Consider the following 16,341-nt stretch of genomic DNA (forward strand, 5'->3'; position numbering starts at 1 on the left):
CAACCCAAGGAGCAGATTGGTACTCAACTGAATTCAGGCAGTTGGGGGTCCGCACACTAGAGGCTGTGCTTTGCGGGAGGAAGGGATCCCAAATACTGTGGCCCAGATCCTCAAAGATATTTAGGTGGATTAATCCCTTTGAGGACCAGGGCCTGTGTGATTTAAGGTTTGATACTGTTTTTTCCGTTATGGTTTCAAGAAAACAAATAGGCTAGAGGATTTCTTCAGAAACATTCCTCAGATCACAAAAATGTACACCCAGATTCAATTCTGAGCAAATTACTTAACGACACTGGTGAGTAAGCAAAAGGGAAATGTGGTAACTTCACAGAAAAAAGAGGTGGACAGAAACAGCCAGCTATAAATAGGCTTATACCAGTGGCTGGTGTGGCTTATACCCTGTAGTTCAGCAGAGCTATCTTGGGATCTTTGTTAACCATTAGTTATCTCCACCAAACCATGCCTTTGTGGGTGGTGGGGCCTGGGAACAATATGTCAGAAATCATCCAGATTCTCAAAAGCTTGCAATGTAGACCTGGCAAATTGTGACCAGTTCACCGTTTCTTCTGAATGCCTATATGAGAGAACACATTTAACTGTTCTGTAACTTGTTGATTTGTGAGTTTAGGGAAAAGGAAAATTTCTACAAGTTTAAAACTAGTCAGTGACTACCAGAGAGACACGTCCCTTCTTTTCACATCTAGAGACTCATGATTCCACTTTGTGTTCTAGGTTCTGCCCTGTGCTGGTTCATCACACTGCCATTCAGGCTCACTCTCGGCCTCTGTCCAACACCATGCATCCTTTTCTCTATGTCACACTGTAAAGGGCTGTGGAGATACAGGAAAACTGGGCTAATCCTGTCTTATACATTCAGGTACAGTTAGCAGTTGTGGATCTGCACTAGTGGCCATTTTAATCAGTTTTCACTTTTGTGTTGAGGCTGGCAAACCTCTCAAAATGGTACTGTGGGCAAGCAGTCCTTCAAAACAGGAGAAGCCCTGACAAATCAGGGAGGAAAAGATACTCTTTAGGGTTTACCCAGACTCAGTCCCAAAACTCTCCCCCTATTGAGATGAGGCAAGTGGATTTTGGAACTTGGAGTTAAATCGTAAGTGTCATTGGTTCAGAAGGATCCTCTACAGGCAGCTAGATTCCACTGTGTGGCTTTTTGGCTGCTAGAAGTGGTTGGAGAGTCAACAACTGATGATCTCTATCTCCTATTTTACATGTTCCTGGCTGGTTTTCTGGGAGGCTAATGGGCTCTAGTTCTGGTCCCTGCCCCAAAACCCTAGGCTTGTTGGCCCCGGCCCTGGACAGGCAGTATACCCTGTCAGGCAGCTAGGTGTGTTCTGTATGATCCTGAGCGTCTAGAGAATCTGAGGGACTCTTCAGAGACCACCACTAAGGACTTTTCTGATGCATATGCTTTAATGGCTTTAAGGCTCAATCATGAGAAATCTCTGGCACCTGGTTCTGGACTCTCTAAATGGTATGAGTGACTTGTAGTCTGTCCTTGACATCATCAAGAACCTGCAAATGTCTTGTGGCCTCATTAGAGAGCAAGATGGATAAGGTCATATCTTTTATTGGACCAACTTCAGTTGGTGAAAGAGACAAGCTTTCAAGCTTATACAGAGTCCTTCTTCATACTTTGTGGGCCTCATGTACATCTATACATTTTCCACATTCTAACTACTTGAGCATACTTGGTCTTAATGTCTGAAAGCTGTCTGGGACAATGGGGCTTTGGCTTCCAATCATTTCTGTTACCTGGAGTAGTGCTCAACTGCAACCATAGCTGTTGGCACTGCTTTTGACTTGGAAGCATAAAACACCAGTACTGGTGAGGTGATGAATACCTTCTTTAGATCCTCAAAAAGCACAATCTTGTGGTTTCTTAGCCCCCCACAAACTAGTTTGAAGATGTTCATAAAGATCTTGGCTTTATGAGGATAAGTTGGGTATGAATTTGTTCCAAAACTCCATCATATTGAAGAATTGCATTTTCTGATACTACTGTAGGGATTGAGTATTGCTGGATCTGCTCTCACCAATCATATCAGTCACATGCTCTTAGAAATATAGTTGGGTTTCTTTTAACCTACATTTCTCTTTAATTTTAGTCCAGCATCCTCAACTGCCTACAAAATAGAGCTGGCAGAAAATTATGTGTTCAGAGAAATGACAACATCTCAGCCAGTGAAATTTAATTGATACCAGCAATTCTGTAATAACATCAAATCTAATGATAAGGTGTATTGCAAAATTCTTTGACAGGCTTTCTTGTGTCATGGGCACTACAAAATCATGAAGTGGCCTTTGAGACACCCCTTGTTTTGTTCTTAGGTGAATTTTATGCTTGCGGAAAACACTGGAGGGGTGTTGGCAATTCTAGATATCTGAGTGCAGAGAGGGGCAACATCTTTTCAGCTCTGTTAGGATCTTCCTAGCTCCTGCACTTGTCAGCTACAATCAGCAATAGCATTAAACAAACAAACAAAAAACAATAAAACCCCCCTACTTGCCTATAACATGAAGACTCAAGTTGTGCCTTTCATGAGGAGGCACAGTGCTGCTGACAGCTCTGCTGAATGTGCACGTCTGGGAGGGTGCGGCATATTTTCCATTGCGTGTCCTGTCCATTCTGGTGGTCAGTGCACGTGAGGGGGAAAGGCTGCTTGTATTCTCCCTTTTTGCAGCCAGACAAGGGACAGACACCTATTTATAAAGGGAACAAAGAACTAAGTGTGCGTGTGTGTTAATCCATTGGAGATCCCAGCCAGATGCTAAGCTATAGTTAAGCAGGAGGTGGGGGATGCAAAGGATTGCCTCAACCCCTCCTCAACTCCCCAGTCCTGGGGCTGCCTGGCTGGTTCCTGGAGTGAATTAGAGCCTCAGGGCCTGAGTGGAGCTGTATTCTGCATGCAATCCCCTGCACAAGCAGCTGGGAAGGGGTTGGCATGGGAGTTACTATGGCAGTTCTCCACCAACCCACTTGAGGGTCACCCTATGCAGGGGGAATCTTTATGTGGCTGGTTAGGCTGGCTCTGAGGCTGATTTGTCACTGGAGGCTCTGGCCCTATTTCTCTAAGCCAAGATTTTCAAACATGACTAGTGGGGGGGTTTTGGTGGGGGAGGGGGAAAATGCCAGTCTGAGACATCTGTAAAGGGGCATGAATTCAGCGAGTGCTGTGCACCCTCTTTCTGAAAATTCAGCCCCTTGCTTTTGGACATGACAAAACAGAGGCACCCAAACCCATTTGTGACACAGTGCTGCGCAACACAGCACTCGGACCACTGCAACTCCAGTTAGCTGCCCTGGAGCACACCTGCATATGGGAATTGCACGCAGTTGATGGACTGGGATGGGCCAGAGAGAGTTAAAAGGCTAATTAACTCATTAGCCCAGAGGGTACAAAAGGCGTAAGATCGGCCATACTGAGTCAGATCAAAGGTCCATCTAGCCCAGTACCCTGTCTTCCGACAGCAGCCAATGCCAGGTGCCAAAAGGGAATGAACAGAACAGGCAATCATCACGTGATCCATCCCCTGTCACCCATTCCCAGCTTCTGGCAAACAGTGGCTAGGGACACCATCCCTGTCCATCCTGGCTAATAGCCACTGATGGACCTATGCACCATGAATTTATCTAGTTCTTTTTTTTAACCCTGTTACAGTCTTGGCCTTCACAACATCCTCTGGCAAAGAGTTCCACAGGTTGACTCTGCATTGTGTGAAGAAATACTTCCTTTTGTTTGTTCTAAACCTGCTGCCTATTAATTTCATTTGGTGACCCCTAGTTCTTGTGTTATGAGAAGGAGTAAATAGCACTTCCTTATTTACTTTCTCCACACCAGTCATGACTTTATAGACCTCTATCGTATCCCTCCCTTTTCTGAACCTTTTCCAATGCCATTATATCTTTTATGAGATGAGGCGACCATATCTGCACACAGTATTCAAGATGTGGGCGTAACATGGATTTATATAGAGACAATCTGATATTTTCTGTCTGATTATCTATCCCTTTTTTAATGATTCCCAACATTCTGTTTGCTTTATTTGCCTGCCACTGCACACTGAGTGGATGTTTTCAGAGAACTATCCACAATGACTCCAAGATCTCCTTCTTGAGTGGTAACAGCTAATTTAGACCCCATCATTTTATATGTATAGTTGGGAGTATGATTTCCAATGTGCATTACTTTGCATTTATCAACACTGAATTTCATCTGCCATTTTGTTGCCCAATCACCTAGTTTTGTGAAGAGGTACGAAGGGATCTCAGAGTCTGCCTGGGACGTAACTATCTTGAATGGTTTTGTATCATCTGCAAATTTTGCCACCTCACTGTTTACCCCTTTTTCCAAATCATTTATGAATATGTTGAAAAGTACTGGTCCCAGTACAGACTCCTGGGGGACACCACCGTTTACCTCTCTCCATTCTGAAAACTGGCCATTTATTCCTAACCTTTGTTTCCTATCTTTTTATCCTATGTTTTATCTTTTATCCTATGTTTTCCTATCTTTTAACCAGTTACATGAGAGGACCTGCCCTCTTATCCCATGACAGCTTACTTTGCTTAAGAGCCTTTGGTGAGGGACCCTGTCAAAGGCTTTCTGAAAGTCTAAGTACACTATATCCACTGGATCCCCCTTGTCCACATGCTTGTTGACCCCCTCAAAGAATTCTAGTAGATTGGTGAGCCATGATTTCCCTTGTAAAAACCATGTTGACTCTTCCCCAACAAGTTATGTTCATCTATGTGTCTGACAAATTCTGTTCTTTCCTCTAGTTTCAATCAGTTTTCCCGGTACTGACATCAGGCTTACTGGTCTGTAATTGCCAGGATCACCTCTGGAGCCCTTTTTAAAAATTGGTGGCACATTAGCTATCCTCCAGTCATTTGGTACAGAAGCAGATTTAAATGGTAGGTTACAAACCACAGTTAGTAGTTCTGCAATTTCACATTCGAGTTCCTTCAGAACTCTTGGGTGAATCCCATCTGGTCCTGGTGACTTATTACTGTTTAATTTGTCAATTTGTTCCAACGCCTTCTCTAATGACACCTCGATCTGGGACAGTTCCTCAGGCTTGTCATCCAAAAAGAATGGCTCAGGTTTGGGAATTTCCCTCACAATGTTCCCTCTAATTTTTTTAATCCTTGTACGGAATGAATTTTGTTGTATGCACCAATATGGAGGTGATGTGGGGCTGAGGGGATTGAAGTGTGGGAGGGGGCTCAGGGCTGGGGCAGAGGGTTGGGTGTGTATGGGGGGGTGAGGACTCTGGCTAGGGTTGGGGCTGGGGCTGAGGGGTTTGGGGTTCAGGCTGCCCCACGGCTGCAGTGGGGAGAGAGGACTCCCCCCAGCCCTCTCTCGCCACAGCAGCCCGGGGCTGGGGGAGAGCACCTCTCCAGGCTGGGGCAGCTCCGGGGCTAGGACCGGGGGAGAGTCACCTCTCCCCGGCCATGGCAGTTCCTCTCCCCACTTACATGGCCCTTGATAGCATGCTGCATGGCTGCACAGCTTAGCGGGAACTTGCTCCCTCACATCCTCAGCCGTGAAGACTGATGCAAAGAAATCATTTAGTTTCTCCACAATGGCCTTAGCATCCTTGAGTGCTCTTTTAGCATTTTGATAGTCCAGTGGCCCCACTGATTGTTTAGAAGGCTTCCTGCTTCTGATGTACTTACAATTTTTTTTACTATTATTTTTCAAGTCTTTGGCTAGCTGTTCTTCAAATGCTTTTTTTGGCCTTCCTAATTATATTTTTACACTTCACTTGCAGAGTTTATGCTCCTTTCTATTTTTGCCACTAGGATTTAACTTCCACTTTTTCAAGGATGCCTTTTTGCCTCTCACTGCTTCTTTTACTTTGTTATTTCATCACAATGGCACTTTCTGGTTCTCTTACTATGTGTTTTAATTTGGGGTATACATTTAAGTTGGGCCTCTATTATGGTGTCTTTAAAAAGTTTCCATGCAGCTTGCAGGGATTTCACTTTTGGCACTGTACCTTTTAATTTCTGTTTAACTAAATTCTTCATTTTTGTGTAGTTCTCCTTTCTGAAATTAAATGATACCATGGTGGGCTGCTGTGATGTTTTCCCCACCACAGAGATGTTAAATTTAATTACATTATGGTCACTATTCCCAAGCGGTTCAGCTATATTCATCTCTTGGATCAGATCCTGTGCTTCACTTAGGACTAAATCAAGAATTGCCTCTCCACTTGTGGGTTCCAGGACTAGCTGGTCCAAGAAGCAGTCATTTAACATATCAAGAAACTTTATCTCTGCATCCCATCCTGAGGTGACATGTACCCAGTCAATATGGGGATAGTTGAAATCCACCCAGTCAATATGGGGATAGTTGAAATCCTCCGTCATTACTGAGTTTTTTATTTTTACAGCCTCTCTAATCTCCCTAAGCATTTCACAGTCACTATCACCATCCTGGTTAGATGGCCTGTGGTATATTCCTACTGCTATATTCTTATTATGGAAGCATGGAATTACTCTCCATAGAGATTCTATGGTACAATTTGGTTCATGTAAGATTTTTTACTTCATTAGATTCTACGGTTTCTTTCACATATAGTGCCACTCTCCCACTAATTAGACCTTTTCTGTCCTTCTGAAATATTTTGTACTCTGTATTACTGTGTCCCATTGATTATCCTCATTCCACCAGCTTTCTGTGATGTCTATTATATCAATATCCTCATTTAATATGAGGCAATCTAGTTCACCCATCTTACTTAGACTTCTAGCATTTGTATATAAGCACTTAAAAATTATCACTTTTTAGCTGTCTGCCATTATGTGATGTAATTGAATGGGATGTTTTTTCATTTGACTGTTTCTCATCAGACCCTACCCGTATTTTATCATCTTCTGTCCTCTCCTCCTTACTAGGCCATAGAGAATCTCCATGAATAGATTCTCCCCTAAGGGATGTATCTGTTTGATCCACATGCTCCTCCGCACCTGTTGGCTTTCCTCCAGCCCTAGGGTTCAGGAAATTGGGGTGACGGCCTGGGCCAGCCCCACGCTTTGTGAGGAGGTGGGCGGGGAGGTGAGTTGGGAGACGGGTGAGTGGGGGGGGGGGGGGGAGCCTCTCTACCACCCCCCCTCCCCTCAGTGCCTCCTGCCCGCCTGTGGGACCAGTCGATCAGTACTTCCTCCTCCCTCCCAGTGCCTACCGCCGATCAGCTGTTTCGCAACATCTGGAGGCACTGGGGGGAGGGAAGAGAACCGAGGGCACAGCGCACTCGGGGGAGGGAGCGGAACTGGGTGGGGAAGGGGTGGGGTGGAGCGGGGGTGGGGGAAGAGGCGGGGTGGGGCCTTGGGGAAGGGGTGGGGTGGGGACAGGGCCTAGGTGGAACTGGAGGGGGGAGCTCCTCATCTATGTCCAGGGCCCCCGACCCGCCTGGGGCCGGCCCTGGCCCTTATTTTAAAAACTGCTCTACAGGAAGAAAGCATAAAAGGAGAGGAAAGAGTGGGAGGTTTCTCTTGCTTGTGTGAGTGCCTCAGAAGCTGTGTACTCTATAAAAGTGGTGGAAAGGAACACTGTAAATACATCACATGAGGTGTTCTACTAGAAAAAGGTCACTGAGCTGTTTGCAACTTGAAAAGGAGACAGGAGCTATACCTCTGCCAGAGCCAGAGAGAGAAACCCGGATATTGGACCACCAGCACTGTACTGCTGAATAATAAATACTTGTGTAACCCTGCGGGGAAGTGTCTCCAGAACAGTTGGTCAGAAAATGTATTGATGTTTTTTTCACCCATAAGAAAACTTTGACAAAAATGAAGAAAAATTCATTTTTATCACAACTTCCCATGGAAAACTTCAAGTTTTTAAAGAAAAATTTGAAATCATAATATTTTGTTCCAAACCTAAAATGTTTGATTCTGAAATGGTGCTGTGGTGCCTCATGAGTGTTCTAGTTCAGCTGCTTCATTTTCATCGTTAGCCTGGAATCCCGATTTAGACCACATCTTTTATGAAATATCGTGGTCTCTCTTCTTGGTGAGGGAGGCCGTACATCATGGGAGTCATATGATTGCATGGTATGATGAAAGATGTAGTCCATCTGAGGAGCATATACAGTATACATTTCCAACCTAAACTCTGACTAAACATGGAGAATAGAGTGGAAAATACGAATATGTAAATGGAGTGCTTCACAATTTCTAACTCTGTAAAGTCTTTGGAGAAATGAAAGTACTGTAATTAAATCACAGTATACTTCTACTCTTTCTAGAGACATGAGAAATGACAACAAGAAGTAAGAATTAAAGTTAGAAATATATTTTTGGTAATTAATTAGTAACATTACAGTAACTGTAATGATATTTTAAAAATGAAAGGTAGAGTTGCTGAAAAAGACTAGACTATTTCTTGACACAGTCAATTATTTGACAATTCCTCATCTGTATATTTTCTAGATTTTAAGGCATTATATTGTTCTTTAAAAATGTGCTTACAGCAACCTTAAATGAACATAAATGTAGTTTTCTTTCCATAAATTATTATTGGAGTTTTGAGAAAAGACTTGCCTAGAAGGGAATATGAGAGGTCTTATTTTGATGAAAAATTTCAGTGCACTGTACTTTAATGTAGCTTCAGGAATTATCATAACATATATTGCCAGGCTACTTCTACAGGATTGGGTTGTGGGGTGGGACATACAGAAGTCATAAAATCTAATCCAGTGCCCGTCAAAGTCATGGGGAAGACTCCCCCTGACTTCAAAGTGAGTGTTGGATTGGGCCAATAGCACACGGCAGCAGAGCCCTCTACTTTTTAGAAAGGTTATGCACCAAACTAAACATATAAGAAAAAATTCTGCCCTCAGAGGTTTCCATACAAGAATGTGTTTCACTCCTGTCTGACTTCAGTGTTACACAGTCATAATGGCATTGAAACTGAGAGTTACATCTGTGTCAAACTGAAGGGTGAGTCAGGCCATACATTTAAAAACTGTAACTGATTTGTGTGCACAGCCATCCAGTGAAATGTGCAATGATTCATTTCACATCTAAGCTAAGTAGCAGTCTCTCTCTATTGCTTAACTGTAGTCTCTGAAAATTATTACACAATTGCTACACTGGCTGCTTTCTTTCTTGATGAGAATTATTCAATCAGGAGGGAATTTTTTGCTAGGAAACTTTTAAAAAAGCTATCACACACATTTAAAATTAAGTCAGAACTCAATAGATGTCCCCTCCCTCCAGCCCAGTTTATGTTTTAATGCTTGTATACATAAACTTCTCCCAGATTTTTAAACTATGGAAACCGTCAGGAAGCCAGTTATACAAAGATGCCATTTTGCTTTATTCAAGAAAAAAAAAACACATTTAAAACAGAAAAATACTATGAGGAAGAAGAGACACTGAGCATAGGCAACGCATAGTATTATGGAAACATTGACATGAAGAGTCCAGCAATTCTATGTCCTCTTCATTCACTGCCGGTTTCCACTGTCCACAAAGGTGTCAGATCATGTTGGTGATGGTATGTTCTGCTCATGTGTGAGTTTCTAGATAGGATCTCTGCATGTGGGTAGATGGATTTTTTCACAGCATGGGTTTGGAGGAATTGCTGCAATTTTTGAAGGAGTGGAAGTCAGAATCCAGGACCAACTTTCCTCTGTCCCTAAAAAATAAACAGCGGAGGTAGACCCCTGGGCTAAGTCAATGCTCGTAAGCTTTTCAGGGCAATCGCTGTATTTAGATGAACGCAGGTAGAATGTATTCCTGGGCAGGGAGTGGGAAAGCTTTCACAGAACTCGGTCACTATCAGAATAGCCTAACAGTTGAGTGGGCAAGGAGTGAGAATGATTGGCTGAATTGCTACTAGAAATGTGACGGATGCAGGTTTGGAATATTTTTTTAAGGTGAGCTTTAAACATCTCGCCAGCAAAAGCATAGATCACCGGGTTCAGGCAGCAGTGGATGAAGGAGATTGATTCGGTCAACTGCAGGGCCAGCGCTAGCCTTTGGCTCGTCTTGCAGTCGTTGATGATGTGCAAGTTCTGCAGAGAGTCTAGAAAAAGCACAATGTTGAAGGGAGCCCAGAAAAGGAAGAAGATGACCATGATGATGAAAATCAGCTTGATGGCTTTGATCTTGTTCCGGTTTTTGCAGCTCTGCAGTTTTTTCAGGATGTGGGAGTAGCAGTAAATGAGGATGCTGAGCGGGATCAAAAGGCCCAAGATGTTGACTTCAAACTGAGTGAAAAATCACCCAGTCGCTTGGGGAGGGATAGCTCAGTGGTTTGAGCATTGGCCTGCTAAACCCAGGGTTGTGAGCTCAATCCTTGAGGGGGCCATTTAAGGATCCGGGGCAAAAATTGGGGATTGGTCCTGCTTTGAGCAGGGGGTTGGACTAGATGACCTCCTGAGGTCCCTTCCAACCCTGGTATTCAATGATATTTGGGGACACATTTGAGAGACTGTTCAATTTCCACTTCTTGGGTAAACGCCCTATTTGGTATAGCAGCCAAGCCGACCAACATCCACAGATTAAGCTTATAATTATGCCACAAGTGACTGTCTGAACTCATAGCATAGACAGCATGAACGATTGCTATGTACCTGTCTATGCTCATGAGGGTTATAAAGAAAATGCTACTGTAAAAGCCTATGTAATAAATGCCAGCCATTATTTTACACGCTGCATTTCCAAAAATCCATTCTTCTGAAGCATAGTGAGCTTGAAATGGGAGGGGGACAACAAAGAGCAGGTCAGAGTTTGCAAGGTTGAACAAACACGTCGGTCATGGTGGTGAGTTTCTTCCTAGTCAGGAGTATACATATGACCAAGGCATTTCGCTCTAGGCAGAAGACAAAACACCAGAAAGTAAACTGTTGGAAGAAACAGTGATTTAAACCTGCCGAAACCATTGCCCTCACTGCAAGGAGAGGTACCTTCATCATACATATAGTTATATTCTGTGGTGTTTTGGAAAGGGCTTGTAACAGTCATCTTTAAGACCTGTGCACAAAAAAAAGAGATAATTACTTGATTATGGGTATGGAAGGGTTGCAAAAGACAGCATTTTGCCATTGTTACTAACGCTGAATGAAATCAATGTGACTGCTTGTTGAATAAGAAAAGGAGTACTTGTGGCACCTTAGAGACTAACAGATTTGAGCATAAGCTTTTGTGAGCTACAGCTCACTTCATCGGATGCATGCAGTGGAAAATACAATGGAGAGATTTTATATACACAGAGAACTTGAAACAATGGGTGTTACCATACACTCTAATGTGAGTGATCAGATAAGGGGACTATTACGAGCAGGAGAGAAAAGAGGAAAAAAAACCCTTTTGTAGTGATAATCAAGGTGGGCCATTTCCAGCAGTTAACAGGAATGTTTGAGGAGCTGTGGGGAGGTGGGGGGGAAACAAACATGGGGAAATAGTTTTACTTTGTGTAATGATGCATCCACTCCCAGTCTTTATTCAAGCCAAAGGTAATGGTGTCCTATTTACACATTAATTCTAATTCAGCAGTCTCTCCTTGGTGTCTGTTTTTGAAGTTTTTTTGTTGAATTGCCACTTTTAGTTCTGTAATCAAGTGACCAGAGAGATTGAAGTGTTCTCTGACTAGTTTTTGAATATTCTAATTCTTGACTTCTGATTTGTGTCCATTTATTCTTTTATGTAGAGACTGTCCAGTCTGGCCAATGTCATGGCAGAGGGGCATTGCTGGCGCATATCACATTGGTAGATGTGCAGGTGAATGAGCCTCTGATATTGTAGCTGATGTGATTAAGTCCTATGATGGTGTCAATTGAATAGATATGTGGACAGAGTTGGCATTGGGCTTTGTTGCAAGGATAGATTCCTGGGTTAGTGTTTTTGTTGTGTGGTTGCTGATGAGTATTTGCTTCAGGTTGGGGGAGCTGTCTGTGAGACAGGACTGGCCTGTTTCTCAAGATCTGTGAGAGTGATGGGTCTCCTTCAGGATAGGTTGTAGATCCTTGCTGATGCGTTGGAAAGGTTTTAGTTGGGGGCTGAAGGTGATGGCTAGTGGCGTTCTGTTATTTTCTTTGTTGGGCCTGTCCTGTAGTAGGTAGCTTCTGGGGACTCTTCTGGCTCTGTCAATCTGTTTTTTCACTTCAGCAGGGGGGTATTGTAGTTGCAAGAACGCTTGATAGAGATCTTGTAGGTGTTTGTCTCTATTTAGTTACAAATAATAAGGAATGAGAAGACCAATGCATTTATGTCATCTAACCTAAATCTCTGCTATAATTCCAACATAATTATAGAATTATGTTCAGTATTTATAAAGCAACAGATTTATGTAGAATAGATGTATGCAATGTGAAATTATAAATAGAATTCATCTGATTCTGATCTCATTTACACCCATATAATTGAACAACAAGTTTACTAAAATGAATAAGAGATGCAGGTGCTCAGCATCTCTGAAGATTATGCTATTGTTATGCTGCTGATACCCTCTTCTCATCTTTATGACTTCCAAAATTCACTGTTTTCCATGGAGGATCTCTTCTCCACCTCAGTTGGCCTAACAAGTTGAAAAAGCATAGTTTTCTAGATTATCTAGCGATAAGTATTTCTTAAGGTGTGTCTTCCCCTTGTCAACTATAGTTAGTTAACTACAATTAAGATGACAGTATATTTTACCTTTGACTACGGAGGCAGGGCTTGGTTTGGCATCTGTTCTACTGTATCGTCTTCCTCCCTTGGTCACAGATGTGTCCAAATGGTCTTTTCCCTTGGTGGTGGAGACTGATGAGCGTTTGTGATGTATAGACTCCCAACAACTGCAGAATAAGTGTGAATCATAGAATATCAGGGTTGTAAGAGACCTCAGGAGGGTGGTGAAACACTGGAATGCGTTACCTAGGGAGGTGGTGGAATCTCCTTCCTTAGAAGTTTTTAAGGTCAGGCTTGACAAAGCCCTGGCTGGGATGATTTAACTGGGAATTGGTCCTACTTCAAGCAGGGGGTTGGACTAGATGACCTTCAGGGGTCCCTTCCAACCCTGATATTCTATGATTCTATGATCCAGTCCAACCCCCTGCTCAAAGCAGGACCGATCCCCAATTAAATCATCCCAGCCAGGGCTTTGTCAAGCCTGACCTTAAAAACTTCTAAGGAAGGAGATTCCACCACCTCCCTAGGTAACACATTCCAGTGTTTCACCACCCTCCTAGTGAAAATGTTTTTCCTAATATCCAACCTAAATCTCCCCCACTGCAACTTGAGACCATTACTCCTTGTCCTGTCATCCGCTACCACTGAGAACAGTCTAGATCCATCCTCTTTGGAACCACCTCTCAGGTAGTTGAAAGCAGCTATCAAATCTCCCCTCATTCTTCTCTTCTGTAGACTAAACAATCCCAGTTCCCTCAGCCTATCCTCATAAGTCATGTGTTCCAGTCCCCTAATCATTTTTGCTGCCCTCCGCTGGACTCTCTCCAATTTCTCCACATCCTTCTTGTAGTGTGGGGCCCAAAACTGGACACAGTACTCCAGATGAGGCCTCACCAATGTCGAATAGAGGGGAACAATCACATCCCTCGATCTCCTGGCAATGCCCCTACTTATACATCCCAAAATGCCATTGGCCTTCTTGGCTACAAGGGCACACAGTTGACTCATATCCATCTTCTCGTCCACTGTAACCCCTAGGTCCTTTTCTGCAGAACTGCTGCCTAGCCATTCTGTCCCTACTCTGTAGCAGTGCACTGGATTCTTCCATCCTAAGTGCAGGACTCTGCACTTGTCCTTGCTGAACCTCATCAGATTTCTTTTGGCCCAATCCTCCAATTTGTCTAGGTCTCTCTGTATCCTATCCCTACCCTCCAGCGTATCTACCACTCCTCCCAGTTTAGTGTCGTCTGCAAACTTGCTGAGGGTGCAATCCACACCATCCTCCAGATCATTAATGAAGATATTGAACAAGTATGGACTGCTAGTTCAAGAGCTAGATTAAGATAAAATGAGTAAACAGGAAAAGGTGAACATTAAAGGGTTTATAAATAGTTTGTGAGAAAGTATCAACCTCACACTCTCTGAAGTGAATAGGTCTATGCATGTGAGCAGGTGCTCTCCAGTGTGTGCAAGGGTTGCACAGTTGACTCTTGCCTTTAGCAAAAAAAAACAAAAACAAAAACAAAAAAAACCACACACACACCACTATGGCTACCTCCATAATAGAAACTAAGACCCCTTAAAACCTATGCCAGGGACAAGTAGTGCCAATGAACTGCAGGTGTAAATTGGTGTAGCTCTGTTGAAGTCAATGGAATTACACCAATTTAGAGCAGCTGAAGACCTGGCATGTAATTTCCAAAAAATATATTTTGTTTCTATCTTGTAACTGATTTCAACCAACATGCTAGATCTAGCCAAGTACTATTTTTACGCACCTGTCTATTAATGTACAAACTTGATTCAATGAGATCACACACACCTACACATCCCTTGAACCATTTTTGAAAACTCAGTTTTATTTAAAGTTGAGAGATTTGCTTATTTGGTTGCATGCACCAAAATATATTCAGTACATGTGGTTTGGGACAAAATACTGGCCCAGCTGGAATTAGGATTGGCTTCAAATTATGATTCTTTTATATAGTGCTGTAAAGATATATGGGACTTTAGATGAACAGAGTGTGTTTATTAGTGAGGCGATAGGAGTAAGCAGAGGAAATACAAGGGAGAGTGGAAACAAATGAGGGCAGAGGTGTAAGGTGGGGGATGAAATTATGCAGCACTGGAAGGTCAGGACAAAAAGCATGAACCTGCTATGTTAAAAGAGAGGATGCTACTCAAATAGTTGCAGAGTGCCAGAGGAGGAAGATGACTAGCAGTTGCATTTTGGATAGACTGCGGTTGGAGAACAGTGAGATGTGAAGAGATCAGGGAGGAGAAAGTTACAGAAAGAAATCCAAAAATGTTTAACGCATGGTGTGATGGAGTTCACTCACCAGACCAGCACCTCCTGCTGGCCGTCTCAGGAATTAGTTCTCAGCCTTCATGCCCTCTCCTACCGTGCTGCTTCTGCTGCCTTCTCTGCCAGCAGACCCATCTCAGCCCAGGAACCACAGCATCCTCCGGCCATGGCACCTTCCATGTTTACCCCCTTCCAGGTTGGGGAGGGGAAGTATCTCCCAGTTCTAAAGTCCAGTCACTTCCCCAGTAGCAAGTGGGGGGGGGACCCAGGCCTGCCCACTACTCTGGATCCTGGCCCAGGAACCCCATAGATAGCAGCCTCATTGTAACTTCTCCACCAATACTGCTGCTTCAATTCCCTGAACCATATCCCTGTGGCCTTAGCACCTTCTTCACAGGTCCTTAGCACCTTCAAAGGTCCTCCAGCCTGCAAGTCCCAACTCCCACCTAGGAGCTCCCTCTTGCTCCCCGAGTCCCTCCCAGCAACTGCTCCATCCAAGGTGCTACCTTCTTGCAGCTTGCTGGGAACACAGTGGCTTCTCCTTGGGCTCCCTGCAGCAACTGACTGTCTCTGGCTTTACAACTCCTTTTATGTAAGCCCACTGGGCCCCGATAGGCTGCTCCGTGCAGCCTCTGACTGGCTGCTCCCTGAACAGCCTCCCTAGGCTGCTTTTAACTCCTTCCTTTCCAGTGTGGGATTAACACCCCATCACACATGGATAAGAATTTTAGTTATATGGAGGAAGAGGAAGAGATAGGGTTTTGTTACAGAACACAGGAAGTAAGAGGATGTAAAGAGTCTGAGGTACAATATTTTAAAATGCCTTGGGATCCTAGTTCCATTTTCAAAAGTGGCTTTGGCATTTAAATGCCTAAATCCCACTGGCTTTCAGTAAGACTTAGGAGTCTAAATCTTAAGTCCCTTTTGAAAATGGAACTTAGAGGGTTAGTTTTTAAAAACACCTATGTATAGGAGAGAGGAACTAAAAGTGACAGAGTATGTGACGTTGGGAGCTAGGGAGGAGAGTGAAGTTATCAAAAGGAGAGAAGGATTAGGAAGAAAGACAAGCAATTCAGCTTTGGAAGGGTAGAGTTTGATAGCAGAGAGTCAGTCTGACACTGGACAGAGCTAGAGATTAGAGTAGAGAGACTAGAGCAGGGTGACATTTTTTGGCTGAAACAATTTTAGGCAAAAAAAATGCAGGCTTGGTGACATCAAACAGTTTTGTGAATTTGTCTTGGTTTCACCAAATAGTTTGTGGTTAAAAACAAAACTTTACATTGATGCTTTTGAAACACAACAACATTTTGATTTTTCTGATCTGAAACAACTTTTTGAAATTCCCTACAATTTTCTTTAAAAATCCCCCAAACCCCAGCACCTTCAATGC

The 16,341-nt window shown here is 43.4% G+C and overlaps 1 pseudogene; it reads right to left on the reverse strand.

The window, feature by feature from the left end:
- Positions 1-9,795: 9,795 nt before the first annotated feature.
- Positions 9,796-11,002, reverse strand: LOC140906023 (C-C chemokine receptor type 8-like; annotated as a pseudogene).
- Between the last annotated feature and the right edge of the window lie 5,339 nt (positions 11,003-16,341).

Source organism: Lepidochelys kempii, chromosome 2, assembly GCF_965140265.1.
Source record: "Lepidochelys kempii isolate rLepKem1 chromosome 2, rLepKem1.hap2, whole genome shotgun sequence".
NCBI classification, from domain to species: domain Eukaryota; kingdom Metazoa; phylum Chordata; order Testudines; family Cheloniidae; genus Lepidochelys; species Lepidochelys kempii.